Raw genomic sequence first — 4,523 nt, 5'->3', positions numbered from 1 at the left:
ATTCACACTGCTACCTGACAGCACCAGGGACCCAGGTTTAATTCCATCCTCCAGAGACTGTGTGGAGTTTGCACATTCTCCCTGCATCCTTATGGCTATTCTCTAGGTGCTCCAATTCCTGCCACAGTCCAAACGTGTGTAGGTCAAGTGGGTTAACAGTGCTAAACTACTGATAGTGCCCAGGGATAGGTGGGTTAGCCATTGGGGATGCAGGGTTACGGGGTGAGTCTGGGTGGGATGCTCTTCAGAAGGTCAGTGTGGACTTGTTGGGTAAAGTGGCCTGTTTCTGTACTGCATAGAATTTTCTGAATTTCCCGAGAGATGGCAAGTATTTTAACTCCTCCCCCCTCCCCCCACTTTCTAAAACCTGTACAAAGCCTGTTAAGGCCGGGATGGTATTTATGTCCCCCACCATAAGAACATTGATTCAGCGTCCCTGCTATTTCTGTGTTCCCCACTATTAACTCCCCAGTCTCATACTTCATCGGGACCGATACTCACTTTAGCTACTCTCTTCCCTTTCACATACTTATAAGAGTTTTTGTTGTCCATCTTTATATCTGGTGCTAGTTTTCTTTCAAAATTTATTCATTTTATGACTATTTTAGTAATCTGTTGCTGATATTTAATGGTTACTCAATCATCCAGCCTGCCGCTGAATTTTGTAATGTGGAATGCCTTCGGTTTTACCTTTAAATTATTTTTAACACATGTGGTGGGCCATGGATTTTTACCTCTTCTACAACCTTTCTCCCTCTCTTTGAGTTGAGTGAAATTGAATATCACCTGAAACATCTACCACTGCTCATCAATGACCCTACCATTATGTCTTCATGACAAGGTAATTACTTTTGTTTAATGTCAGAATGGTAGTGCAAGATTCAAGTTTCTCACCCTCAAACTAAATTTCAAATTCATACTATAACTGATCACTCTTCCCTGGAGGACTCTTTACAATGAGATCATTAACTAATCCCATCTTGTTGGACAATAACAAGTCCAGAAAAGCCTGCATTCCCTGGTTGGTTCTATGTAGCTCCAAGAAACAATCTCTAATACACTCGATATACACTTCATCGAGGCTACCCTTCCCAATTTAATAAATCCAGTCCGTATGCATATTAATATCACCTATCATTAGTGCCACACCTTTTCAACAAGTCCTCTGGTTTATATTGTTTAGGGATCTATGAATTACTCCCATCAGGGACATCTTTGCTGTGCTATTTCTTATTTCTACTCAGACTGGGATAAATCTTGATCTTCAGAGGCTATATCATTTCTCACTACCTCACTGATCTCTCCAATCACTAACAAAGCTAAATGCACTTGGGCAAGCAAGATTTGAGGTGTCTGCTATACATTGTAGATGTTGTCATGCACGCTGAAGGTCTGTGTTGTACTGTAGACTATGGGTTTAGTGGTCTTTGACATCACAATACTCAGATGGCCAACAGCTGCACTGACCCACTGGAGATAATGCTGAGTCCCATCATCGATGTCCCCGACTGATCCTCAGTTGGCAGATGGCATTGCATGATGGGAGCAGACTGTTGGAGGAGCTTTCTTTCCAGATGTCCATGCCCAGACCCATTCTCTCACATACCCCCAAATATGAATTGACGATGATTTGGATCCTGGCCTCAGAGTGTGCACAGAAGCAGTTGTTGCCTGTGTACAGCAGATCTGACTGAGTTTGCCGGGGGGTGGGGGGGGGGGGGGGGGGGGTGGGGGGAGTGGGGGGTGGGGGCTTGACTCTGAACTGGGGTTAGCACAGGTTGAACAGTTTCCACTTGTCCTGTAGAGAAGATCCACTCTTGCGCTGTTCCCACGGTCTCCCATGGTGACTTAACCGGATGTTGGAGTTGGGTAACAGACCCAAGTAACAGACCCAAAATTAAATCTTATCTGAAGCTCCCACTAACAGTCATAGAGTTGTAGAGATGTTCAGCTTAGAAACAGACCCTTTGGTCCAACTTGTCCATGCTGACTGGATGTCCTAAATTAATCTAGTCCCATTTGCCAGCACTTGGCCCATATCTGTCTAAACCCTTCATATTCATATACCCATCCAGATGCCTTTTAAATGTTGTAATTGTACCAGCCTCCACCAGTTCCTGTGGCAGCTCATTCCATACACGCACCATACTCTAAGTGAAGAAGTTGCCCCATGGGTCCCATTTATTTATATCTTTCCCCTCTCACCTTGAACCAATGCTCTGTAGCTCTAGACTCCCCTACACTTGGAGAAAGATCTTGATATTCACCCTATCAATGCTCGTCATGATTTTATAAATCTCTATAAAGTCACCCCACAGCCACCGACGCTCCAGGGAAAACAGCCCCAGCCTTTTCAGCCTCTCCTTGTAGCTCAAATCCTCCAACCCTGTCAACATCCTTGTAAATCTTTTCTAAAACCTTTCAAGTTTCGCAGCATCTTTCGTATAGCAGAGAGACCAGAATTTAATGCTAACTTCCAAAAGTGGCCTAACCAATGTCCTGTATAGCTGCAGCATGACCTCCCATCTCCTGTACTCAATGCTCTGAACAATAAAGCCAAGTGTACCAATCACCTTCTTCTCTATCCTGTCCATCTGCGACTCCACTTTCAAGGAGCTATGAACCTGCACTCCAAGGTCTCAACATTTGATTCTTCACAAATAAATTGTCACTGTGACCTTGTCCTATCTCCCAGTATTGCCCCCCACCACCCCCTCACCCTGGGCTGTTATTTAGCTTCTCCCACTTCATCCCTGGGCTATTGACTGCTTCCCCCTGGGACAATAAACACCGAGGACTGGGGACAATTGAGCTATGGACATCCTTCAAAGAAAAACAGCTCAGCCTCACCAGATTAACTTGGTTGAATAGTTAAGCAATGGGACCAATGCTTCACTCTGTCACTTCACTCTCTAACAACTACACTAGGGAGCAAGGGGTTAATGTATTTAATGTATCATAATCAGTATGTTAGTGTACCTTTAAAAGACATGTTCATTATGAGATGACTGCATGATAACATGTGGCCTGTTGATAGAAAGGTCTCAGATTCCATCTTACCCTGCGATCACTTGAAACTTGCCATGTTACTGGAACCAAGCTGCTCTGTGCTAATCTAATAGGTTAGGGTTAGCCCAGACACTTATGTGCCTGTGGATGCAATATTTTTCTATGACTATTGCAGTAAATGTTTATTGACATCTTCATTCCCACAATATCCACATGTCGTGTCAGAATTTAATTAGCAGGGATCTGTGAGAGCAAAATCAATCAACAATCCTCAAAAATCAATTGAACTGACAACAATCAGCCTTTATTGTAAATACACAGCAATTTGTCTGAGACTTGGAAAGAGGAGGGTTCCAATCCTTTCCCTGCTTCCCTTCTACATCTCACGCCTTATAAAAGGAAAGGAGCACATTATATACATTAACATATGCTGAGCAATTACAGATTATCATGAAATGTGCTTCACCTGTAACACTGAACCTTAGTCTTCAAAAAATATTACTCATTTGTGTCATTTCATAATTCTGTTTCTATTATACGGACCTTTTGTTTAGGCTGAGATGTGCAGTTCAAAATATACAAGGAGCCGTGTGAAAGATGACTGAAGTTGTATCAAACTTATGGAGTTTGTTTACATTCAGCCTGGTTCTGAAAGCTGTTTCTGATCTTTTGTCTTTTAACTTGCTGAATTATAACTCGGGAATTGACCATTTTTTTTCCCATCATGCAATGTTAACTGTTGCCCACAATACTACATTTCCCCCTTTCGTCGTATCGTGACAATCAATTAATTGGCATTTTCAAAATGTGATTGAAAATGCATTCACCTAAGTAGCTGCAGCCCCAGTGGCCTAATGGATAAGGCACTGGCCTCTGGAGTCAGGGATTGTGGGTTCAAGTCCCACCTGGGGTGCTGTCGGTGACTGCTGGGTGTTGGCTCTCTACTGATTGCTGCCCCCTTCTTTAAGGGGACTTCCGAACATAATCTGTTGACAATTTTAGGGTGGCTCGGTGGTTAGCACTGCTGCCTCACAGCACCGGAGTCCCAGGTTCGATTCCAGCCTCGGTGATGGAGTTTGCACATTCTCCCCGTGTCTGCGTGGGTTTCCTCGCACACTCCAAAGATGTGCACGTTAGGTGAATTGGGCATGCTAAGTTACCCATAGTGCTAGGTGCATTACTCAGGGGGAGATAGGTTACTCTTCAGAGGGTCGGTGTGGACTTGTTGGGCCGAAGAGCCTGTTTCCACACTGTAGGGAATCTAATCAGGCAAGTGGTATGGACCAGGCCAGATCATTCTTATGCAGGCAGCCCAGACTGTAACTTTGCAATTTGCCATATTCCTGATGAAGGGCTTATGCTCGAAACGTCGAATTCTCTATTCCTGAGATGCTGCCTGGCCTGCTGTGCTTTGACCAGCAACACATTTGCAGCTGTGATCTCCAGCATCTGCAGACCTCATTTTTTACTCGAAGAATTTGCCATATGTCCCCACTTACACCCAATTCAGCCTT

The 4,523-nt window shown here is 44.0% G+C and overlaps 1 non-coding gene across 1 annotated transcript; it reads left to right on the top strand.

The window, feature by feature from the left end:
• The first annotated feature begins 3,849 nt into the window (after positions 1-3,849).
• On the top strand, positions 3,850-3,922 carry trnaq-cug (transfer RNA glutamine (anticodon CUG)). The gene has a single exon. It is a non-coding gene; the product is annotated as a tRNA-Gln (tRNA).
• The last annotated feature ends 601 nt before the right edge of the window (positions 3,923-4,523 follow it).

Source organism: Hemiscyllium ocellatum, chromosome 3, assembly GCF_020745735.1.
Source record: "Hemiscyllium ocellatum isolate sHemOce1 chromosome 3, sHemOce1.pat.X.cur, whole genome shotgun sequence".
NCBI classification, from domain to species: domain Eukaryota; kingdom Metazoa; phylum Chordata; class Chondrichthyes; order Orectolobiformes; family Hemiscylliidae; genus Hemiscyllium; species Hemiscyllium ocellatum.
Note: the sequence above shows the minus strand (reverse complement) of the source record. Positions and strands in the feature narration are given on the sequence as shown.